This window comes from Erithacus rubecula (genome assembly GCF_903797595.1).
Source record: "Erithacus rubecula genome assembly, chromosome: 4".
In the NCBI taxonomy this organism is placed as follows: Eukaryota; Metazoa; Chordata; class Aves; order Passeriformes; family Muscicapidae; genus Erithacus; species Erithacus rubecula.
The window spans coordinates 19618996-19646410 of NC_136686.1; positions in this window are offsets into that span (position 1 = coordinate 19618996).

Genomic DNA, 27415 nt, shown 5'->3' on the forward strand with positions numbered 1-27415 from the left:
TAATTTTCTAACACTTATTTAAGTTTTAAGAGGGTTTTTATTTAAATAGATCTGCAAATTCTGTCATTTTACAAGAAGCTAATATCAAGACCAGTGAAGGAGATGGAAAATATTGTATTGCTCTGGGATATGTGCTGCTTTGGGAGATGATTTGTTCTCTAGTGATATCTTATTCTTGTCTCACTGCACACAGTCAGCTACTGCACTTCATCCCCTGAGGATGCCAGAGCTCCCCACTCACATCTATCCAGTGTCCTCTGTGCTCTGATACTGATCACCAAGAGTAACTAATGGTAGCTACTTCACTGAAGCACACAGGTTGCCATGATCAGCCTATCCAGGTATTCTTCAGAAACTTATCTGATCACATCTAGTTAAAAAGGATCTGTAAAATGAAGACTTGTAATTGCTGTTAGCTATAGAAACTATCTCCCTGACAGATGCTATCAGACACCAGAATAATCAGGTTCAAACATAAATCTCTTGAAACTGACTATTAAATTTTTTCTGTTTTATGCTTTAAATAAGGGAAATATATTAACCTCTCTTACTAAGTAATGTTTACTACTTATAAACATCATGTTCCTGTATCCACAAAGCAAAAAGAAAATAATCTGGTCCCTAGTACCATTCAGGAAAATACCTGGCTACTGCATGATTGTATATTTAAAACATGCAAAACATTCTTCTTTGTGCAAAAATTTGGAAAGCTCTGTTCTCCAGGTTACAACATTAAATACTTTGAATTCTTGCTCTATATCGCTCCCACTTGCTGTCCACTGTCTGCTGCTGGTCCTTGGGAGTGTCACAAGATCTAAAGGTGCACTTTGACAGAGATGCTTCCAGTATTATCAGAAGTACATTGGATTTCAGTTTATTTATTCCTTTGAAAATTTTGCTAATTTCAACTTTCATTAGTGAATAGACACAGATAATTTCTTTAGAGTCTACTAAATCAGTGCTGTCACTGGACATAGGCAGCTCATAAATTATGAAAAGTGTCTGAGGGAGCTGGGGGTGTTTTGTCTGTAGAGAAGGAGGCTCTGAGAGAACTTATCACTCTCTGCAAGGATTTCAAAGTTCCAGGTGGGGGTTGGGAACTTCTGTTAAATACCAAGAGGAATTGATCTCAATTTGCACCATGGGATGTTTAGATTAGATATTAAGAGAAATTTCTTCACCACAAAAGGGTGATCAGGCATTGGAATGTACTGCCCAGGGAAGTGGTTGAGTCACCATCCCTGGAGGTATTTAAAATATGTGTAGATGTGGCTCCTGGAGACATGGGTTAGTAATGGATTTGCCTATTAATCACTATATAAATGTCACCTGGAGGTTACTTTATTTCTCTGAAAAGGACTTTTAAAATAATTTTTACAAAAAAACATTTTAAAAGCCTGGAAAAAACCCTACAAATCCTCCCCACTTTATCTATTTATAGCATTTAATTTACTCTTTTAAACAGGGTTTAACAGGCAAGGCACAATTTGCTGCCAAAGTGTACACTAATTTGTGCTATTAAAGCAAAGAACATTTGAGCCCTACATTCACCTTGCTTCTGGCCAGCCATAACCTCCACCCTTTTCCTACATCTTCTTTGTGCTCTCTTTTCTGGCTCCTCAGAGCACATAGTTGACTATGGGAATGTTTGCCTGAGTAGCACTGCTTAGAGCAATGGTTTAGGAAAAGCTGGAAGGACAAAGGGGAGAAAGTAATATGCAGCTTGCTGAACCAGAAAAAAAAAAAAAAAAAAAAAAAAAAGAATGGTCTGGTGTCAGGGAAAGTTGTAATGGTTCCATCACCAGATCTAAACATCCTGCTTTGACTAATTTGTGATTTTTTGTTTTACCTCTAAAGTCTTTCCCCACTCCATTATTTTTTTTGTAAAATTTAGAAGAGCAGTTCTTCAGATGATTATCTTTCTTCTATTTTCAAACTCTTGCAAAAAAAATTTAAGCAAAATCTTTTCAACCAATGCATTAAATTATTTCTATCGTCAATAGTAACTTACATAAATAAACTGTAGAATATTGTCTTCACTGTGCATCATTGTGGAAGTAATTTCTGTGCTAGAATACTGTTTTTATATAATCTGACTTCTGCACTTTAGAAGTTCAGTTGTTGTTTCAAACTGCGGTGGATTATATATACTGAATTGGAATCAATAAAACATGAATCCTCTGATATGTTCTATCCCTTTAATGATTTCCCTCAAATAAGCCAACTTTGTATATAAGAAGCAGAATATCTTAACTACTTATGTCTCTAGGGGTTTTTTTTGTTGCTTAGATTACAAAAGTATCCATAGTTAGAAGAGTAATTTTGCATTTGGTAAGACTCTTTTTTTAAATTCTGCCTAAGATACATGGACATTTTATTCAGGCAATACCACTCCTGCTACTCACTTTCAAGGATAAAATTATTTCAGCTTGAACTTTATGCAAACTTAGATGCATGAACCAGGAGATTATATTCAAGGTTAAAAATGTAAGTATGGAATTCATAATTATCTCCAGAGATATAATTACGTGATGAGGAGAGGTGTTTTAATTGCTGTCCTAGATAAAGACTGCATATAACTCCTGTGTTCAAAGCTGCAGATAGAACAATGAAATTGTATAAACTAAAGAAAAGGAACTACCCAGTCCCCTGAATATTTCAGAAATTCTTTTCATATACATAGCACATAATTCTCTTTCACTTCCTTTGGCTTAAAAAGAATTCTGAGAAAATGCCCTGAGCCACTCAACATTTAATTTTGTTTTTTATGTTTCCAAACTAAACAATTCTTTCATAGTAACACATTACTAGGAGTCCTCACACAACTAGAATTAAATATAGGAAATTTTGTTAAATGAAAAATATAATTTGCTTTAGTGGTTTTCCTATTTTAAACCTTGTCTTTATCAATGTATTTCTCCTTTCTCAATATGTTATGTTTCAGGAGGATATCCAGGGAAGATCTCTCTAGAATGAAAGGGAGAATTCACGTTATATTTTTCTTTTCTTTCTTTTTTTTTTTAATTTTAATGTGTTTTCTGACCTTAAACTATGAAAACTATACTTTCAAAAAGCTCATGCATTCTGGAAACAATAAATGTGCTCCTGTGCCTGCAAAGAGTATTAAAAGAAAAGATAGTCAGTGTGGTGAAAATTTCCTCTCTCTGTTTCAACCAGAGAGATACCACAAAACATAATAATTTGATAACAGTATTTTCAATTGTTTTCAGTCTTTTTACAGAATACTAGTGAAATGCTCAACCAAACAAAACCAGCAACTAAAGGGAAGACTGCAGAAAATGTGTAGAAAAATTAATGGCATGTCTAACTTAGTTTTTCCCTATCCTGGTTTTATCTGCCTTATTTGTGGATTCAAAGTACTTTGATTATAAAGCCTTTCATACCTATTTCCTTAGATAAACCATTTCATTAATCAGCATAGCCAATTTTGTCTGTTAGCTTCAGTGAGTGAGAAAGGGTGGTACCAAGCAATAGGACAAAAGGCAAAGGGCAGAAAGTGGTGCACAGAAAGTTCCACTTGAACTGGAACAGATTGCCCAAGGAGGTTGTGTACTCCTCCTCACATTCAAGAACCATCTGGACACAGTCCTGTGAAATGTTGAGTTGAAGGTTGGACCAGCTGACCCACTGTGGCTCCTCCCAACCTGGCATTTCATGAATTAATGATTGAACGATTGAAAATAATGGATTCTTTTTCCTACACATCATTACCCATTTTTCTACCACACATAAAAATAGTCATCAAAATGCCATTGTGCACCAATTAATTCCATTATTTATCTGTATATTTATTAGTTTTACATTTTCCCCTTCAAATTAGTTTCTCTTTATTCTTTTCATTTGGAAAAGGGAGAATAGAAATTTTTTGTTCTATTTTCTTGGAACAATATTTAGTAGCTTATTACAGTTTTTACAGTCTCAGTCTTTCAAAACCTCTTAACATTTTATGCAACAATAAAGAATCTGTAGCTTCAGTTTCAACTGAGAAATTACAGTGAAAAACTATCTTCTCTAACTTTGTTTTACTGTGTTGCCTTTGACACTATTTCTTGGTTTGTTACTCTTTTAGAATTCTTGAAAATATTGTGTGCACCTATGGTTACCTGTGCTTTGTCTATAATGCTGAATAGGTGGGGTTCAGGTGTTGATTTCTGCCCTCAGCACTAAGTGGAATGTGTGAGATGATATCTGAGAGCCTTGCAAACTTGCCACATCCATTGTGTACTCATCCTGTAGTGAAATAGGCAGAGGGGTTCAAAACACCATGGAAGAGGGAGCTAAAATTTAAACAGTGCATATAACTATGGGTTCCACAAGCAAGATCAATTCCAGGACCTGTTATTTATCTTTACTGCCACTGCCATATAATTATGTAATGGAAAGCTTGCAGTGTGTATGTGAGAGCCTACAAGCTGAAAGATGCATGCTGAATGTCAATCTGAGGTGGAGAGCACTTGAAAAGGAGATGGGAAGTAAATGAAGGTTTGTCTTTATAAAGTCATTTCCAGCAGAGATCTTTATAGCTAATCCACTACTGCCCAAAATAAATACCTAAGATAACTAGGAACTTAGAAGGTGTACTACTATACCACAAGATGGATAATAATTATATTATTCAATAAATTATTAAAAACAATTGTGTAATTAAATAAAATGAACAATTTATATGACTGAAAATGTGGGTTGGCTCAAGGGGATGGATGAAATCCTGCTATTTTAAGGAGTTTTTCCCAGTAGTTAAATCATTATGTACTTGGAAACAGTGGATCTGAATACCAGAGTAATACCCTCTGCATATTTTGTGTTAATGTGTATGTGATAGGAATATGGGAAGAGTGTGAAGGGGTTTTATTTCTGTGCAAGGTTTTAAATAGATTCTTTGTAAAACCTTCAAAGCCCAAGATAGAAAGACAAGTTACATGTAAGAGTAACCCTTAGGAAATTATTCATTAAAGGGCTTTTCTGTCCTGGGTGTTTATGATACTGAAAACACAACAGTCACAATTAATCGTGAAAGCTACAACTGAGATGTCACAACTGGATATATAGAAACAAACAAAGAAAAGAGAAGCAAGCTTGAAGTTAATCAAGAGAGGACAGAAAAATAAATGAAGTGTGAGACATATTTAAGTATCAGAAACATTTTCCATAGTGTGGATTTGCTAAGAAAACTTAATCATTACTGGGGCTACACCCCAGGCATACACTTGAGACTAAATAATGAGCACATTTAGTCAATGAAACAAGTGAAAATAAGGTTTCCTCAAGGGAAGAGACAGGAAATCTATTTCTTCCCAGCAAAATGATAAATAACCTACCATTAATGTCCCAATGGAAAATGCTACAGAAAGGTCATAATGTAATAGCTTATTCCTGGCTTTCCAATGAATAGGGAAAAAAAAAAAAAATATGTAGATAGATGGATAGATAGATATAGATAGATATAGATATAGATATAGATTAGATAGATATAGATATAGATATAGATATAGATATAGATATAGATATAGATATAGATATAGATATAGATATAGATATAGATATAGATAGATATAAAAAGCTTGGAACAAAACAAGCTAAAAAAATAGAAAAGCCAAGAGGAAAAAAAAAAAAAAGCTGTGTATACAAGATTTTATAATAATCTCTTGCCATAAAAGCATAGTATCTCAGTGAAATTGTTGGCACTGCCACTCTGCCCTCTGTGAAAGTACAATAGCTTCTTATTTCAAAAAGAAATGGTTATTACTTCAATAAAACTAGCCTGAAAATTAGAAGTCTTTCCTGTACTTTAAAACAAGTTTGATTACAGAATAGCCTTCCCAAAGAAGCAATGAGTGGAGCCAGCTTCATTGGTTTCCAGAGGTATGCAATAATTTTTCTGAGCAGGACTGGTTCCAGGGTTTCTCAACCCAGGGGATGCTTCCCTCTCATTTGAAGAAGTTTTTGCTCCAATGGTGGGGGCTATCATTTTGCTGTAGTGATTGTTCCTATGAACTAAATGCCCTGACAGAAGCTTTAAAATACTGTCCCCTGTACAAAGAGGGAAAATAGAAAAGGCAGAAATCCTTGAGCTTAGTTTTACAAGAATGCAGGTGGAGCACATAGTCACGAGAGAAGTCACATTTTCAGATTTGAAAAGGAGAAGGAAGACATCATTATTAGGGGGGTAGAAGACAGTACAAGTAGTTCAATTTTTCAGAGAAGTGTGGCAGTAATTATAGCAGTGAAGCTGACCTCATAGACAATGCCCTTGCTAGCTCCTAATTATATCACTTGCAACAGTGTTACAGGAACTATGATAATTCACTCAGCGTGATGCATTCAAGATAATTTTTTCTAACTTTAAATTGTATCAGCTTTAACCTGAGGAAAAGGGATGTCTTGCAATTTAAGTGAACTGTCCAATGAAATAGGAATGGCTAATTTCTCTATAATTACCAACTAAGATCTTTGGTAAAAGGTTTTGTTATTTTAACTTTGGCAGACATAGGTCTAGACATGTGGCTTCCACAAAACGATTTTTCCATCCCAGTACCCAACACTTGTAGGCACTTAACAGCAAATTTCATAAGAGATGTTGGTTATTGCTTTGGTGCATAAAGAAAATTAGCTACTTAGCTAGGAACAAGCAAGAAAAAAAAAAGGGAATATGTTCTTCACATAAAAAGTTGACAGTTCTATTTCATCATTGTGCACATGGATAACCTGATAGCCTTTTTTTTTTTTTTCCAAAGTATCATCAGCCATTCATATTTTCCACAAAGGTTCTGAAATATGTGAAGGCTGCTCAGTGGCCATAGGGACACTGAAAATGTATTTTTCTGTATTGAACACCTTTATTCCCACCAAGTATTAAAATAACCCTACAGAGAGCATACAAAAGCCCTCACAATCTTCAGGTGCTCATGGAAAGAAAGTAAGACTAAGCTAAAGCGGAACAACATTTCACAAAATATTTGCTCTCAGCTTCCAGCTACCAGCTTACCTAGCTGAGACAGAGGTTGTACTTTTGTACTTGTCTGGGTGCAATTAGTGGCTCTTGAAAGACATTTCCTTCATGAGGGAAATTTTCTAATAGTTTATGAAATTATTTAGTCTTGTCTTATGTAAAGCGTTGAATGTCAATGAACTCCCAAATTAAATTTGCAATGTAAGAAAAAATCAGAATCAATTGCCTATATTTTACAGTGAGGAATATCTACCAATATTTTCTAATACCTTTTCTGTGTCATCCATGAATTTATATCCTTCTTCAGTGCCCCTCTCATCAGCTGTCTCATCTTCAACTGATGATTCCTAACCAAACTGGTCTCTTCTCCTGTGGAAGTGTTTCTATCTGTGTTCCTTTTCTTCTTATTTAATACCTTTCTATAACTGGTTGTAACAGGCTGTAATGGTGGATACCTCAAATCATGGAACCATGGAGAAGAGCAACTTTTGTTATCTATCCAGAAGGCAAACTACTTTGCCACCTGTTTTGAAGATGCAACTTGTGTACCCATTAGCAGAAACCACACTTTCTGTATCATTGTACTATTTGTCTTTGGAGCAAAATCTCTGAATCTTATCTAGCCAATTAAAATAAGCAGGATCTGTGGCCAGGGAGAAACTACAGTATTCTGACATTTTGTTTCAATTGAGTGGAAATAAAAGTTGGAATCAAAATAAATATTTTCTGATCAGGAAATTTCATTTTTTTTCCAGGACTCTCAAGGAGTTTTATGGTTGTGCTCTACTTTGATAAGATTAAAGGTTTTCTTTGATGCAATGTAGTACTTCCTTTTGACTGCAACACTTCAGCTTTTATCTTCATCTAATTATACATAACAATATCTTTAAAATCAAAATGCAAAATAGGAACTTACCTTGACCTTGTCATACTGATTTTTTTCAATCCTATCTAAAAGAAATTATCAATAGTTTATTAAAATTAATTTCCACAAGACACTTGGCCATCCATGAATCAATGCACTTTTGAAGAATGCTGTTCTCACATAAATGCTTGACCAAGAATAATTGTTATTCTCTCTTTCCTGCACATAGGTTTTGTCAAGAAAAGCATACGTCCTATTAAATGAGATGCAGAGAGACTGAACCCTCTGAGGAGCCCTTGTGGACCTTATGCTGATAATGTAGATGCTAAAACTTCATCCTACCATCTGTCCAAAGATTAAAGTGCCTGAAAACTCTAAGAGACAAGCATAGGAAGACTTTGTTTACAAGTTTTAGATACTATATTCTTAGTATTTAATTTCCCCCCCAACCAACTGTGACTACTCTACAATAAAACTGATAGAAGGAAAGGCATATCCCTGAATTGACTACTTAAATTCTCCAGTATTTATATTAGTTTAAACTGACATTGGAAGGGAAGCTGAATGAACTGTAGTATTTAACATTACATTACTTTAACAGGGGGCCAGTGTATGCTACTCCAGTCCTACCTTGCTCCTTTTCGTAAGCTGAGCTTATTGCTGAAACCCACAGCTTGCCCTGAATTATGCAGATCATCAGCTGCTTGAAACTGGACTTTAAAATAGATGACCTAAACTATCTCTTGGAAATTAAAAACAGCAGACTGGGATAGTGGGAGGACTATCAAAATCTGACACTCATATAACCTTATCCTACAACACCAGACTGAGAAATCCATGGCTTTAGGAACTATTTTTAACCATGTCTGTATGTGCAAAGCCTCACAGACTGCTTGTAGCACCACACCTGAGGAGAAGCTTTAGAATCATAGAACAGCTTGGGTAGGAAGGGACTCTAAAGATCATCTAATTCTAACCACCCACTACAGGCAGAGATGTTATCCTCTACATCAGGTTGCCCACGGCCTCACCCAGTCTGGCCTCAGGGATGGGGCATCCACAGCTTCTCTAGAAAACTGGCTTTAGTATGTCACCAGCCTCTGAGTAAAGAATTTTCTTTGAACTTCTAATGTAAATGTCCCCTCTTTCAGTTTAAAACCATTTCCCTTTGTCCTGTCACTATCTGCCCATGTCAAAGTCACTCACCCTCCTTTTTGTAAGCTCCCTTTAGTAACTGGAAGACTGCTAACATTTTCCTTGGAATCTTCTCCAAGCGGAAAACCCCAAACTCTTTAAGCTTCTCTTCATAGGAGAAGTGCTGAAAAAAACTAAGATGTCAGGAAAAAAATTAGTGAGACAGAATTTTGCACACTGAAAATCTCAAATTCAGTGTAGAAGGGGCAAGGAGGTAGTGGGTTGGACTCCAGCAGTCCCTCAGCTCCCTCCTTGCCAACCCCACAGCTGATCTCACAGGCAGACCAGAAAGTACCTGACCTGCAGCCAGTATAACTCATAGTTTGTGGGGAACATACTCTACAGAGCATTTCTGAAAATGTTATTACTTGATCTCTTCAGTTGCTTTGGCTCCAAGTCTCTCATGGCCCAGGTAAGAGCTTTGATGAAGGATCAACCTAAATGATGCCCGTATGATGCCCTTTTTATAGCCAGGTTGAAGAGGGTTGCTGAATTAAATATGCTAAAGTTATTTTCCTAGTGTAACACGACAGTATAATGTAAAAAAGCTGAAGAGCAAAGTTTTAGATGATGCTGATAACATTTTTTAATTTTTCCTAATTAACTTTTTGTGCTGTACTGCATAGCAAGAAACAACATATGTTCTGTGAGCACCAACTGTTCTCCACCTACCTTCTTTCCCACAACAAAACCCAAATAGGTAAAATGAGAGCTATTTCACTTATACATATCACATATTTTGGATAATTGACCTAATCTTAGACCCAAGTTGTTGTATTGAAGCTTTTGTTGAATTCTGGAACTTTTAGTGAATGACTTCTTTCTGAGGTTATCTGCTGCATACATCTTGTTCCACTTTATTCATAAAAGAGCAGAATGTTCTAAGTGTAATTTGAGCACCAAAATATTTTGTATTTCTGTGGTAAATAAAGGTCTCCTAATGACATCAAACAGTAGAGATATATTAGAGATTGTTCCAACTACAGTTGCTTTACTAGAAGTTTTGCCAAATAGATTTCACTGAGAAAAATAGCTTTATTCTGTTGACAGAAAATTGGGTCTTCTCTAATGTTGACTGGTGCAAAAGAAAAAAAGAGTTAGTGTATTGGGACTTTACTGGATCTCACATATTATTTTCAACCTGTGTGCATATAACCATGTCTGCACAATTGGATAAAATTCACACACAGAGGGTAGATTTGCATTCTCCTACTCAGACATGACTATAACAGATTTTTCATGATCCATCTTGGTTTTAATCATGTTGGGATTATTACTTTCAGTCAGTGGAAACTTCCAGGACAAAAGGTGTAGCTAAAACAATCACTAAAAAATTATCAAAATCTGAAGTTTTCCTTAATGGGAAAAAAAAAAAAAAAAAAAAAAAAAAAAAAAAGAAAAAAAAAAAGGCAAAAGAAAAAAAAAATAATACATTATAAAAAGTTTATCAAGTGTACAATAAGCATCAAGTCTTGAAAATTAGAAACTCTTTAGAAATAATAATTTTCAGATGGGAAATCTGTCTTACAGACAGTTAACCAGGCATTTATGTGGAGAGAAAGACAAGTTTTCCTCCTGGTTAAAGAAATTTTTGAGAATCTCTGAATTGTATTGCAGTTCCCGTTTTGCACTGACGCAGTCACTGAAACACATTTTTTCCAAGGAAATTAGAAACATGATGAATCTCTTTAGAAGACTAATGTATTTCTTGATAATTCATGTATCCTCTCTAATTCTTTCATGTTTGTTGCATGTGTTTGCTTTCTAAGAGGCATAAAAATAAATTGAAATATTTGTCTATTATTTTAGAACCATAGAGCAGTTTTTCTCAACTATCTCAGCTCTATGTGCATGTCATTTATTACCTGTCTCTGCCTGTAACTGCATTATTCACCACAACTTTTAAGTTCTTTTATCACATCTTAGAGTAATGGTCCGAATAATTTTTCCCTTTATTTCTCTAGTTCTACTTTGACTGTTAAGATATGTTTATAGTGTTTGCTTGAGTTACTTTTGTAATTTTTTGTCTACAGTTTTGAATGCACCTTTTTATGTTATTAAATGAAATGGCTTTACCATTAGAAAATACGTATGATGCTTATGTTATCATTCATTATAGTCTCAAGTTGAAAAAGACTTTTGTATATAGGTTGCTAGCAAAGGCTGGTATTGAAAAAACTCTTCCTATTCAAACTGAAGTCCATAAAATAATTTCTAAACTCTTGTTTTACTTTATTAAAAAATCTTAACATGAAATGTGCAAAACTGAAAAACTTACATGCCTTGTCTTCCAAATAGAAAGTTCTTTGAGCCTACTTAATAGACAGTCAAATTTAAAAGTCAGGAAAATCTAAATATTTCATCTTTCATTGGATTTTATCAGTGTGGCACAAATATATTTCAATTAAGGGAGTATATTAATGTGAGTAAGCATATGTAAGATACTATACTGCTAAAAATATCTCATGCTGGGCATTTAGGCTTGTTTGTAATATAACAAATATATCTTGTCATATGAAGTGCTCAGTGTATATCTTTGTGCATTATAATTATAACTTTATGTTCCCATTGGACAGCTCATATAGAAATGATTCCTGGTTATAAATGGCTGCTATATTAATGTGAAAAGCAGGCACACATCAAAAATAGCAAGACTTCTAGGAGGTGATGGTGAAGTTACAGCCATGATATGTTTTTAAATTTTTTGGTCACTTTCTATGTAATTTTGTTGTCATGACACTGGTTTGCAGCATCCTGTTTGTGGTTGGGAAACGTGAGGAAGTTTCCTGCTCATGTTAGCAATCATTTTTCTGCAAAATAGATGATAATAACCAATCACAACAATAGATTTTCCTCTACCGTTTTATATCAAAACCATTTATCTTTAATTACTTTTTTTCTTGTCCTTCATTGAAAGCAATTGTGAATCATCAGGCCAGTTACAGTATAAACCAAAAAGACATTAATCTACTATGCATGTTTTATTATCTTACTCTTATCATTTTCCCCTATCTATTTTTAGACAGATTTTAAGTGAACAGTAGTCACTAAGGATCTCATACAGTATTTGGGGGTGTCAAGGAGAGGAATTTAGAGTGATTTAGAAAAACACCTTTCTAGCAGAAGTCATTAATTTATTAATGTCAGTAATAATTACTGGGATATTTTTAAGAGATCTACACACTTGAAAACTTTAGGAAGGTGCCTTTTACATTACAAAGGGTACCTCCTTTATGATAAAAGTGCTTATTTATTGAGGTTAGATGTCTCCCTTGATGCAACACTTACATATTTGTAATTTCTGTGTAGGACAAATGAACTTTCTGTACTTGTCAATATATAAACAGCTTTTCTGTCTGTCAAATAATGTCCTACTGCTTCTGGCAATATGTACTTTCAGCATTTCAGAACCATACAACAATATTTGATGGCCAAATCAGTTAAATTCTATTGAAGCTGTCATTGTCATTGTTGCAGTCCCCTTTCCCTTCCTCCTCCTCTCCTTGTTCTGACAAAGCAGAAGTACACAATATCCTCAGTCAGTGCTGTTTTATTTCATATTAAAGTTAAACCTGTTTCTCCTTTGGTAGTAAATCTATATGAAAAGCTCCACAATTTCAGAGTTTGATTTTTAATAATGGAATCTGCTTGGCTGAAAACAGTACATAGGCTCTACATCTAATATATGAGAAAGGTTAAATATCTAGTGTTGCATACATTTGAAAAAACCCAAAAAGCAGGAACAATCCCACAGGGTTTTGAATAAGCATCCCCAAACATTAGGCAGCTTAGATGTGCGAAGACAGTAGGACATTTCAAATCTCACAGCTCTCTGTGGTTCTCAGTGCTTTTGAGCAGGGAGTCATTTCACTGGAGACATGTACATTCAGTCTCTTCTCCAAAGGTAGGTGTTTGTGCCCTCTGCTTTTCATCCCCAAATTTAGCTATTTTTTTCTTCCTAAGGATGTCTGAAAAAAGAGGAACTAATCAGATTAAGAGCAATATTCAGGGACAGAAGGGGTTCAGTTTCATTTTGCCCAGATCTGACTTTGAATTTCTTGACAAATAGAGTGGAAACTAGTTTTTAAAAGTTTGGTTGAAAAGTTGGAAATACATTTCTTTTCAAATTGGTGCTAGATCTTTGGGCAGTATTTACATGCTGAAGATCCTCCAGCATATCTACAAAGCTTTCTGCTGCTATAATTCAACATTAATCTTAATGACATTTCATTTCCTACCTTGTTTAATGTTAATAAAAAGCCACAACACTTTATGTTCTCAATTCACTGGAATGAATAACCTGTAATATACATTTATGACTCCTACTGATCCATATGATTTGTATCCTAAAACAATTATAAGACTGATAATGCTAGATGTAACAAAAAACCCATATTTTTTGCCTTCATCTATTTTAATACCTTTACAGCTTTTCTTTAATTTCCTTTAGACTAGTTGAGTCTCATTTTTTTCAATATGAAGGTGAGTGGTTTCTCACATGGCACACTTCTCTGTATTTTTCTGAATATTTATCTGGATTAATTTTAGAAATATTAAACCTGTAGTCTTTTCCATATACCTACCTATCAATTCCAATAAAACAGGAAGAAACTTTTTAAAATTATTAGGATGTTAATTCATCCTAGTATAGTAGTCATCTCAAGAGTCTCCATTTAATAAGAAAATCTATCACTTCTATTAATAAAAGATTCTGGAATTAAAGTAAACTGTCCTGATGTCCAAAGCCCTAGATGGCATAGGCAATTTTCAGAAAAGAGGAAAACAAAGAAGGTAGGATTTCATGGCAGGATCTTAAAAAAGTTAATTAATCATACAGAAATCCATTATAATCTTACTGAAACTGCTTCATTGCCCCCTCTGTATTCTCAATACTATAAACAAAGTGATCTTATTTAGCAATCTATAAGAACTTTATCTTTTTGTAATCCTTTTGTTCCTTTAAAGTAAAGGCACTTGAGAAATGAAGTCATGACTGCCATTTCATGGGTCTTTCTAGCCTATTACCTTCCTGTTGGGGAGATGTCTTTATTGGCCCACACCTAAAGTAGCAATCCCTATATCTTTTTACAGTCAATGGGGAGAACCAGGTGCTTCTAAGCAACAATTCTTCTCATCCTGAGGTAGACATCTAAGGTAAGCAAGGTCAATCATACACTGTTAGGGTTTATTTCTTTCCACTGACACTAAAGAGATCTAATGTTACCCCTTTCAGAGGTTAATGTAGATACTGTGTAATAGTTCAAAGAGCTTCTGTCTGATTTGCTGCTTTATCTTTCCATTTCTGCTGCAGTTTATACACTGATACAATCTCATCGGTTGTTTGTTGTTCTGTCACTTCTGTTCACCTACAACTTCACACTAACTGACTGCCAGAATTTAATTCTGTAGGATTTTCTGTTCTTAAAGCTATGATTCCTGGAATTTAAGGAATTTTACCTCCAGTTAAAAGGGTTCTTGTCAAACGCAAAATTGATGGGCTAAATTTTAGGACTCAACATTAAATAAAGTACCAATAAAACCCATTTAATTAAATTGTCTCACCTTTATGCTCATTTCACTGTAGTTCCGCATTGTAACTGAGATTTGATTAACATAATAAGAATGGTAGTTTCTGTGACTGATAGTTAAAGTGAATGATTTATTTGAAGTTTATGGCATGGTGAAATGCTAAACTAATTAATAGCAATTATTTTATCTTTTAGAAGACCTTTCTAAAATGAGGCTTACAATGAACTCTCTAAACATCTTATCATTATTCTGTGACTCAAATTAGCCCAAGATTATACTGATTATAATGCCACTCCACTTACACTCAAGCATCATAAAGAAATGGATGTTTGTCAATTTTGTGTATGTCTCCCTAAGACTGACTTTAGAATTTATAAAATGGATGGTTACAACTTTGACTTTAGCAACATATACTGGTGAAACAGTATTTTTAATTTTTTTTTTCATTGAAACTGCTTAATTTTCAAGAAAGAAGGCAATTCAGTATTTTTACCAGAAATAAAACCACATGCAGACAACTGTCAGTTCAGAAATGCCATTCAAACAGCTAAAAGCTTTGCAAATTCCAGTTCCATAACATATATTTCACAGTCACATCATTCTGAAGCAATCACATTAATCTCAGCCATAAATGCATATCACCGAAGTGTCGTTTAAGATAATGGTCTAGGCACCCTTTTTAGTCAATAAGAGAATGAGAGATCTCTAGACAGCTACTAATCTTTAGATACCATACTTAAAAAAAGATGCATCACCTCTCTTAGGGGTCTGTGCACTGCATGCAAAGGAAACTCATGATAAACACCTAAACCTCTGTGAGAGGGAAGGAGTGGAAGGGGTGTTTCGGTTCTGTGAATACACATATACAACCAACAGCATCTGAGGCAAGGTTAAGTGTATGGGATGACTCCTACAGCTGGAAGGTTCAATATTAACTTGCACAATCTGCAGCCTTTTAGAGTGGTACTCTAAAGTGATGCAGATATCTAAAGTTGATGACTATATTTGACCATATGACCTTATAGTCTGTGAAGAGGAACACTTCCTTCTTTTTTTTTTTAAATTTTCTTACAACACGTTTAGTCCCAAAAGAGACAGTAAAGTGGTTTTTCTCTGGAGACAACTATCTTTTGTCAATGAAAGATGCAAAATATGGGCAGATGTGGGCAATTACACAGACAATGAATAGAGTTGGGTGAAACCTTAAGGTTTTTAATATATATAATAAGGGTAATTACTGTGACTGTAGACAGTACTATTTGAGACAGAACTTGGCTAAGATGATCTGTCTTAGGCATAAACTTAAGTCCAGTTATTCAGAGAATTAAGTGCTCAAAATACAAGTAGATATGGTGCTTAGGGACATGGATTATTGGTGGACCTGGTAGTGCTGGGTAAACTGTTGATCTGAGAGGCCTTTTCCAACCCTAATGATTCCAAGATTCCAATGTGCTTCACAGAACAATTGATTATTCTGAATAATGGGATACAAAAATTAATTTCCCTTATCACTTACACATGAAATAAGTGTATTTGCACTCTGGGATAGGAAAGCATTGGGGTTCTATGCTTATTTAAGTGTTAGGTTACTGGTGCACATTTATATGAAAAAAGGTAGAAACAGCCTTTGCATTGGACCAGAAACTGTAGGTTGAAGTAAGCTTTGGGACTTGCTTTGATTTAAGAAAGTTCCAGTGTACCTGAGAAATGTGGTTATTTATGTTTGGAGCATTAGGTGATATGTTGCCTTTATAGGAGCCAGGCCATTGAACAAAGAGGAGAGTGAGATTTTTGAGCTCAGTCTTTATATTTTGCAGAAGGCAGGGGAGTAAAAAGAATGGCATGTCTAACATTTCTCAGGTTGTTTCTCACCTTATGGTGAACACACTTTTTAGGGTTCTGTCCCATTCCCAATTTTCTAAAGGGTAATGCTTCAGAGAAACAGACAAGCTACAAAGTAGTTAATAAGAAGGTTTTGAAATAAGAGAATAGATGATAAGCTGTATTCAGAGAAGTTAGAGAAAATGTATGAAGAACACTGTTCTCAGTTAAATTATTTTTAATTCTAAAAGAATGTGTCTTCCTGAGATATGTGTTGGTGTTAGTAGGAATAGATTAAATTACTGATTTTAAAATTCCAAGAATATATTAATTTATGGATGATAATATCACATTCCCAGTCACTAAGCTCTGGAAAATCAAACAAAGACAACATGTCAGTGTTGTCTTGTATAGATTAGAAAATTGTGCTATATAATTAGCATTTTAATAACTAGCTAACCCAACATTCATTGCTTTAATAAATATGAACTGATAGAAGTAAGTGGGTGGAATCTATTGTACCTAATCTAAACACACAATTTATAGCAAACTTTTAGGGGCCTCTTAGGTCATTCACAACAAAACAAGATTTTTCAATTATCAGGAGGGATGAGTATGTCTAGTGCAGATATAAATGCTGGCAAACACATCTGCCTCTGGAGACCTTAGAGAAATCTGTTGATTGTGAATATAAAAGTTGTGAATCCTCTATAAAGACTCTGAACTTTAAAAGTGCTTTGGGTTGTGAAGAAGGGACAGATGCTACATATAGGGTACTTATATTTACTCCCTACCAAAGGGAGAGCAAGAAGGATAAATGATAATTGCCCTAAAATATTTTAATGGCTGTTGGAGTTCAAGGAGTGCTGTGGTACAATTTCCTCCTTGAGCTGTTTTCTCAGTGGTGTTCAGGTGCTCAGGAAGGTAGTTCATTACTCAAGGCAGCATCCTTTTAATCATTAGTCCATAGTGATTGCATTTAGAGAAATGCAGTGTAGAAATATGTGAAATCCCTCTCTGGAGTAAGTATAAACCTTATATAAACAGCAAATACCTGTGAAAGACTCATATACAATAATCAATGCTGCTATCAGTTAATATTACATGTATAATTTAATAATATTTAGAAATGAGGGAAATTGGTCAAAGAGCATTTAAAAAATCAATATTTTTTATTGATTTTAGTTTTTTTCACTGTGGAGAACCATTATATACCTATCATGAAGAAAAGATTTAAGAATTTGATTAACATTGTACTGAATTGGTTTGGATGTCTGAAAGTTTAACATTTTCTCACTGATGAAAACTTCCCAGACTTTTTAGATGATTCTGAAATACTAAAATAACTCTCTCTGGAAAAAAATATTATCAAGATAATGAAAGCACTCAATACAAAGAAGGGGTTTGAGTCATTGGTAGTTTTCAAATCTGGTTTTCAGGCACAATTTCAAAGACAGCTCAAAAGACAGTAAATACAGTATCCTTGGATAATACATACTATTTAAGTGATTCTTTTTTCCCCCCTATTTAAATGAAACCAAATTTAGCTTTAAATCAGTTAACCTAAACAGTATAGTAGAATTTTACTAATTCCATAGAACGCACTTTTAAAAAAATCTTGATATCACAGAATGAAAATCATTGAATTATAAACAGTGTAGCACAATAACCTTTGGGATGCTTTATGTTACATTCTAAAAGCAGCAGATGGAAAAATGAGATAGGAATTCCAAAAGAATTTGAGTAAGAAAGGAGAAAATGTTCATGTCTCATTCTATGAGAAGCTATTGAAATTTAATGCATTACAACCACAACCACAGTAAAACTGCAGCAGAATGTATTCTGTTTGTGCTTACTTTTCAATTAACTCCCCGTGGACTTGCTGAAATCAGTCTCCTTTAACTCTTTCTACCTTCTGTGTGAAAATCACCATTGCAAAGCTTTTCTGTTTCTTTAGAGTTTGTCACTTCTAATAGAACAGTAAACAAATTCCAAATAGAAGGCTTTTTAATGTAACTGCCTCTTCTTTTGTATTTTTCATTATTATGATTTCATTGAAACCTTTGGTGGTCATGAAAAGGTTCTGCCTTTTTTCAGTAGAGTTCTTTATGCAGATCCACTTTTCTTTACCTACAAAACTGAATTTCAGAAATCATTTTGTGTGCATATTTCAGTGCATTGACTTTGCAGGCATCTCATACTGCTATCCAGCTTATGGACTCTACTCACATAGATTATGACTTTAAGTTCATTATATTAAAATGAAATGTTTCATTGGGATACTACAAACAATAGCTTGAAGATAAACACAAAGCAAATTAAATTTCGATGTCTAAAGGACTTAGTTTCTCAGATTAGTGATCAGAAATGAAGGTATAGTGCAATGAAAATGCTATTATTTATCAGTCAAACTTCAGTAGGACATGACACATGCTTCCATTTGATCTATGCTGTAGTTGGATAGAGAGGCAGCTTTCAGGGAATTTGAAGTTATAGTTTCAAATTCCCTTTAGACTAAGACACACCATGATCCACAACCCCTCTTATGAAAGAAGTGGTACATGATTAGTGTAGCAGTACTCTGCAAATTAATTTGGTATTGCTTCTCTGCAGCAGATGGGATATCAGGCACTATGGAATGCTCTAGGCTGGCTTTCAGCTGCTACTCTAAAATAGTATACATAAATTCTGTATTATACCTGTCACCCCTGTATGAATGCCTCAGATATCCAAAAGCTTTTCAGAGAGATGAGAGCTGAAGTATTTGGCTTAGCAAAGGAAGGGATTCAGCTGGTCATGGACATCAGTAAAACATTTGCAGACAAGGAGCTTTAGCATGTCTTGTGCACTTGAAACAATGTGGGTCATTTTTCTTGGCATCAGAGTCTTAAATTTTGTATAAATATCCTTTTTGACACTTTATGTTTATTATGTGTCTGCCTTGACTTTCAGCTACATGCCCTTGGAGAGAGAAGCATATCAGAAAAAGAAAACCATAGATTTTAAAACATTGACCCCTGAATTGGCTGTTCCTTAATGTTTTAGAATGCATTCTTCTAGCTTTCAGATCCAGATAACATTCTTTTTCTTCCTTCTCTTATACACCTCAAAGAAAAAAAAAAAAAACATTTCTATTAATTATATTGAATTGTGACTATTTCACAATTATAATTTTTACTTTAAACCATGGATCTTCTGTGATTGATATGAAACTAATAGGACATGGATAATTAGGGTCCTGTATTAATCACTGGAGGAGTGATTAAGGCAAAAAAAGGCTAATTTCACAGTTTATCTATGACACAAAATTCGCAAAAATGTTATTTATGTTGCTGGAAATATTCCTTGCTATTTTATTTTTCCTGTAGAACAAAGCAATATGAAAGATTAATAGTGGCTTTCAGATGGCCTATAATTTATTCTTTTAATCAAAAAGTAAATACCGACTATTATATAACTCAATTCTTGAAAAAACCCTAACATTTTACAGGATGAAAAGCAGATCTAAGCAGAATTCTTCCTATCTACTACTACTCTTACATCTGAAAAACAAACCCTTAATGTTTAATAGACCTAGTGCAGGAAATGAAGACTGTGTCTGACTTTTCTATTGTTTTTCTCTCAGCAGTAGAAAGAAAGTCTAAATAACCTGTTTCTGCTAAACATTGCTGGACTCCCATGGTGGAACTTGAAGAATCCTGTGGGTCTTCCGTGTTTTTACCACATATTTTATACATGTTTTATGAAGCCAGCTGTTGAGTGCAATCTTATCTCTACTTAACATAAGGAGTTCTTCTGCCCCCTGCCACTGCTGCCCAGAAGAAGCATTTATTTCTGTGAACATTCACTGCAATTTTCTTGCTTATTATAGCATCCTTCAAGAAGAGAAGCATTACAACTCAATTTAGTAGAAGACGTCCAATAATAGTCACATAAAGCGCCTGAAGTGATGAACATCTCCTGCAACAAAAAGCAGTTCTGTTATCAGAGGGGGTGCAGTCTGAAGGGCTGTTCGTGTCCAGACCATGGAAAAAATGCAGGTCAAACCAGCTGCCCATGCATAGGAGAGCATTCAGCAGTTTGAGCACCATCCATTGCCACTGCTTCCACTAACAGCCAAAGGGTTGAATGAGATACAAGAGGAAAATGGGACCAGGGTTTTTGTTGTAATGCCTTCATCTACGACCAGTTTTTCAAACATTTTGTTGTTAAAATCATTCCCATGCTTAAATAAGAAAAAAAAAAAAATCATTTTAGGAGTATAAAAAGGGGGAGAAAGGAAAATGTGCACATGGAGGAAACATCATCATGAGATACCAAAATTGTAGTTTCAAGGTAACAACTCCATTCTCCAAATGTAAATAAATGTATAGTAGTGCTAGAATAGATTATTCCAAACTATCTTAAACCCATTCAAATCCCTATTAAACACCCATTTGCACCCTATAATCCTGCTACAGGACTAAGAATATTCCACTGGTGGACCAGGTGGATCTCTGTTCTAACTCATTCACAAAAGCTGATTACATTAGTTGTCTGAGTTAACTTGTATTTTATCTTCATTGTCTGTTAAAAGGTAGAATAGGGAGAGAGTAAAAACGAGTCTAGATGAAATTCTAGATGAGTCTAGAGGAAAAAATTAGCTACAGCAAAAATGACTTTATTTGTAGTGAAATATATATGAGCACTTGTTTAATTTTCTCACAGCTGAATACAAAGCCACGTTGCACATTGGGTGAAGATGTATTTATAGTTTTGTTTTGATGTTTATTATTAGAACAAAACAAATACACACAATTATTGGGTTTTATGGAGCACACAATAAACAGTGCAATTTGTAAAACTGTGCATTAACAGTCATCATTTCATACTAACGTATCACTTCTTCCTTAACATTTATAACCAAAGTTTTATTTTGTTAATAAATACAAGCTAGAATATAAGATATATACCAACACTTCAGGTACACAGCAAGAGAAGGAAGCAGTTGTTATTGGCACATTTTGTCCTTGCCTATTCACAAGTCCTTTGAGCACCTTGTAGAGGCAGTTGTTGAAAAGTGGTCTTCATGAATGGACCTATGAAACATGAACTTTGTCTCACGTAAATTTTCACCTATAAATTAAATAATCTCCCAGAGCCAGCAGGAGAAGATTAATAGTGGGAAGTACCCTTGTGAATTGACCACCTAGGGTCTGGGTGGCTCACACTATTTCACTTTCAGGCAGCACTGGGTAAAATAAACCCAAGGTACATTAAAAACAGATGGAAATTTTGTTCAGCTTCTACTAACTTTGAGCTCATATGCTTCATCAAACAACTTCTGACTCAACACAGACACAAATCATAGCAGTAAACCAGGTGCCAGCATTTTTACCAAATTTATATCAGCTAAGAACTTTGGGAGCTATATGGGACAGATATATACAGCACACGCATTTATGAGTTCAAAATTCCCCTGCAACCAACAGCCACAGCAAAAAAAATCCCACAAAAACAGAATCAAGGACTACAAAATCAGCAAAACCAAAAGGAAAGAGTCAGAGTCAAGAGTGAACATATAAAAGCTGTTGCATGGTCAGCCATTAAGGTAGCAATGGTAACAGAAACATCAGGAATAAGACCTGTCCCTGATGCTATTCTGGAGCATTTAACAAATATTATTCACTCTTATGTCATAGCCAGTATCCAGAAAAAAGGGGATCCATTAACAATTGCATGTACTTTTCTCTGCAGTTTTGGAAACGAGGTTGCAGGGCTGCGTTTTCTGATTTCAAAAATTCTTGATGGCACAGAAAACTTGGCAAACTCTTGTCTTCTGAAGGCTGAGAAGGATACAAAACTTTAAAACTGATTTCTTCCCTCTTTTAACTTTTCTAAGATTCCGTTTACTTATTTACTTTCTCTTCCTCACACCTCCTCCTTGCTTCCCCACCCCCCCAAAAAAAAAACCCAAAAAAAAACCAACAAAAAAAAAAAACTCCTATTTTTTATGCAAACATTGGGAGGTGATTTATGTCATAGCTGCTGCTCTCAAGCTCAATCTGACATATAGACCACAATATGACATAAATTCTAAATGGCAAACATATAACTGCTGCATTTAGCTTGTATTGAACTGTGGACTTCACATGGATGCAATCAAAAAGGATCACCCCTTCTGGCAGATGGCAATTTTTATACTAATCATTTTTTTTTTCACCTTCAGTCCAGATTTGAGAATCTGTAGAATAATTTTTTTTTATTGTTCACTTGGTTTTGCTTTTCCTGCAGCTTGGTTTCTTATTTTCAGGGACATTTCTTTCTGTCACTGTAACGTTGTCAGTTTGTTCTCAAAGCTAACAGTCCAACAGACATCCCTTCCCACCATCTCCTCTAATATTAAATCAAATGGCCCAGAACAGTTCAGTCATTGTGGTAAAGGAATAATAAAATTTCTACTGTACAAGGTATTCAGGAAATGACAAGACACAAATGGGTGCTTAAACATGTGCTTTGTACTCTGGGAAAAAAACCTGATGGCACAAGGTAAAATTTAATAAAACAAGTAATGAAAGTACACAGTCAATAGAAAAATGAGAATCTAATTCTTGATGATATTTAAGTGCAAGTCATGAATTTTTCTATATTGGGAGTTCAAAGGTACTGAGAAAGAAGTGCAGAAAACCAGGTCAATCACTCAACTGACCCCTTCCTTCAGGTTTGTACTGAAGGGAAATCTTCATTCTAAAACAGCACCAGGTATTTTAAATCTTTATTTTATAGCTTCATAGTTGACAATGATACCAATAAGGACAACAAAATACTGCTTGGATATTTTTTTGTTTGTTATTATTTACCCAGGGAAAATCTGTTTTAAGTCCATCCTCCTGTTTCTAAGTTTTTCTGTAGGTATATCTGAAAGTTACTAGGGACGCTCTAAATTTTAGCATGCTGGATAAAACATAATGAAATGGCTAAAATCAATAAACAGGATGAGATGGTCATTGCTATTCCAAACTTGTTTTTTCAAATTGACAGTTGTTAAACCTTTTTGAACTAAATTGAGACATAGAGTGAACGACATACCATAACTAGGGCTTACCACATGACCAGGATTTTCTTTTTAGGCTCCTGTGAATTTTGCTGTGATTTGTAAGTAAACTTTGAATGCAGCTGTAGTATTGTGTCAAAAAAGATATTCTCTAAAGGTAGTACAAGAAAAAAGTTGATCAGCTTGTTTTTTTAGTGACTAGTTATGCTTTTTAAATATGATTTAATTATTTTCCATTAAATACTGGGGGCAAATATGTTTCATAAATCAAAATATTAGTTGGCATTGGTAGATGTTAATATCCCTCTTTCTGATATCTGGGCTTTACAATAGAGACTCAAGTATTGTTTGTAAATTTATAGTACCAATAAATTTTTTCTGAAAATGTAAATTTTTACCTTCTCATCATTTCTGCATTATTAATGGCCTCTAAAGAATTAGTTAGTTTATAGAAAATACCCCAAAATAGAGTATAATTTTCTTAGTGAAAATGTCTGCTTGTGGGAAGTGAAAAGATAAACCCTCTAGGGCTGTGCTGTGTATCTGTATGTGTGCCTGTGCATTCCCAGAGGAGGCTCAGGTGGAATAATGTGAGAGGGATGCTGAGAGAGGCTGGGTCATGGAAGTCCATTTGGCCCCAGGCTCTGCTGCTCTCTCTCTGGCCTGCAGGTAGGAACAGCATGGCTCTGTGGGAGCTCTGTATCCTGCAGTTTAGGCAGTGGGTTGGAAGGATCAAGTGAAGCACCTGGAGGCCTCCAGGCTTCTTTTGCATACGGCTTGATTACTGACTTCATGCCAATGAAAAGAATTTCACCTGTGGATTATAGTACATTTTATTCAAATGGATGTTTTAGACTGTTAATCTATCTTTTTAATCCTTCTGTAACATTGTTACCTACAGAATCCCTGAAAAGCCTGTCTTACATGTTGCAAGGAAGTGAATTCTTTGTTCTTTTTTTGACTCCTCTTTGAAGACAATGGTGAAAGTGAATGACAATAAGACATAGCAAGACATTTTCAATTTCCCTTTAGCTGAATTTACTTGGGGCTCAGAAACACACAGCATTTAATCACCACCCATGATTTACAAAACACTGAGTATGCTCAGGGTAAGTGAGTGAGAGAGTTTTGTTTGTTGCATTGAGGACAGAGAAAAACACTCTGCATGGGGCTGGCACATAAACACTAAGACTAAGTCATGTCATTTAATCAAGAGCCTCTTAACAACCTGCATGGTCAGGCAAAGGTTGCACTTAGCACCTGCTACAGATCCACAAGCTCTTGGTACTCCCAAGTTCACCAGTGTCAAGGCCAACAGATGAGGTTCTGTCTGAGAGCTGGCTTTTCCACAGAGCTGGAGGTGTTAAGGCAAATTCCTGAAGATAACAGCAAGGAAAGATGAGCTAATATAAATGCAACGAGGCAGTCAGGTTCAGGTAATATTCATTGCCTGGATAATTTATAGTTTTCAGCTTTTCTCAGCATTACTGACATACCAGACCTCAGAAACTGTATTAAGCCATAGGCTGTCATGGGTGCAATGCAATTTGCACAGAACACGAAAGAAAAATTGCAAAGTGTTTCAATATTGTAAGTTTTATTTTAACTTTGTCTTCACACTAGTTTATAGGAGTTAATCCCTCTCCTGATTTCTAATGGACAAAGATTAATTGGTCCTCTTTATCAGAACATTTGGTGATTAGGAATGTTCTTCTCTCACATGTGTCGTCCATCACAGAGCGTAGCTGCTCAATAAAAAGATGTGCTCCAAACCAGAGCATCCATTTTTCAATATAGCAAGGTACAGCAACAGGTTACTGCTTTTGTAAAGCTATTACTTTTACTGTCAACACGTCTGCTGCTAGAAGCTGTCTCATTAGACAGGATAAAAAGGAACAGCATAAGAAAATTTGACCAAGCAAGAAATTAGATTGTATTATTTACCTATATATACCTTAACACACACACAGGTAAACACATGTGCACACACATACAAGGCAGTGTGACTGAAAGAATATTCATAACAGCACTGGTACAGTACACAGGTGAATATTGCATCTATGAAACAGAAATAACTGTTATCTGAACACAGACAATTTGATAATGTAAATATAACAACACTCCTATCAGAGACATTTAAGTAAACCATAAAGCAAAAATATCCAGGACTGGAGTGGGTTCTCCTTGACTTGATGCTGGGTGCCCACCAAACTGCTCTATCACTTGCACTTCTCAGCTGGACAAGGGATGGAAAATAAAACTGAAAAATATAGGTTGAGCTAACATAGTTTACTAAAGGAAAAACAGAAGGCTGTGCATGCAAAAGAAAGGAAAAGAAAAAAAAGTAGTTTTCTAGTTTCCATCAACAAATGATTTCCAGCTAGGAAGCAGGTCTGCAGCATGCATAGCAGTTGCTCTGGAAGGAAAACATAATTAATGAACTCCTTCCTCCTCTTTTTCTTACAGCTGAAACTAGGTACTTGAACCAGCTTTATACTCAGCATACAGACTAATTACTATTAATTACTATTCCCAGTCAGTTCACAGAAATTATTTTCCCATTCCATGGACTTTCTCCACCCCTCCATGATCAAAACCAGCCATGATTTAGGCTCCATTCCATCAAGACAGGTGATCAGGACAGGAGAAGCAGCACAGCACCATCCTGGCCTGGGTCATTATCGTACTCTCCCTTGCTTCATGTTGCTCCTGCAGCTTTACTTCCTGCAACATGAACATAGAACATAGTTTTTTCCCCAGAGCTAAATCTCCTTGAGATGTACACCAGGTCTTCCCATCCTTCTGCATTACCCACCAGGTGAGCCCAGCTTTTGAGCAAAGACAATCCCACATCTGCATTTGCCTTTTCCAGTGGGAGGAGAAAGCCACACTGTCTTTCCCAGCCACTTCCCTATGTGTAGTACAGAGACCTTATCTCCTCCCATGGTATGCAGGAGACTTGTTTTGGGTGGAGCAGGATGGTTTGCAGTTCCTCTGGTGGTAAGCAACCAAGTGGCTTCTGCTAAGTTTGCATCCCATTGCTTCCATTCCCCATTGCTTAATGCTCTCAACATGGTTTTTAGCAGTCCATTATATCTCTCAGCCTCTCCAGAGGCTTGTGGATGATAAGGGGTGTGCCATATTCACTCAATGCCATTTCTTTGCCTGAAAGGTTTATTTTGGGCATGTTTTGGAGGGGCAAATATAGAAGAAGAGAAACAGAATTCCTAAGAAAATTAAAAATTAAAGTGATATTAAATAACATTGTAGTTGTGTCATTTCAATATGAAGTCCCGAAGAAGGCTCTGGGATGTAAAAATAAACTAAAAAAAGTGAGGAGTAATTGATTTTCCTGTAAAAGCTAGTTTAATCATGTAATTTCCTTAGCGACAGAGGCATTAGAATTGTAATTCCTCAGGGTACACAGATGAAGGAGTGAAGTGAGCCAGCACTGAAGTTCTGGCTTGGGTTGTCACTCATAATTAAGTTTACAAGTGCCTGGTTTGATTGCATGTGGAGCAATGGTTCAATCTGCTTTAAGTACTTATCCAACAAAAGAGTTTTCTCTGTACAAGGTCTTTAGGAACTGAGAACTATCAAGTTAGGCTTGTGTCTTCAATTATTTTTCTGACCTCTGATTTCACTGTATGCAAATATAGACAGTTTTACATAAGTATAAATTAGCAGGATAAATTAGTAGGCTTCCACTGTATTCTGAATTTTCTCTCTTAGAGCAATATTTGTGTATATGTATACCCTGTATATGAAAGCATGTTCATGCACAAATACATCAATCTATCTGTACAAAATGTACTTCCTCCCCTCCCATTCATTTCTCTTTTGTTTCTGTTAGTATTCATATCTAAGTTGTTCTTGCAAGAAGCATGGGAAACACAGTCTGCAAATTCTGCCACCTTCATAATCATGTTTAAATAGCTCTTAAGAGCATTACAAAAGGAACTACAATAAAAAACACAATTTCCCTCAATGGATAAGAGCTATC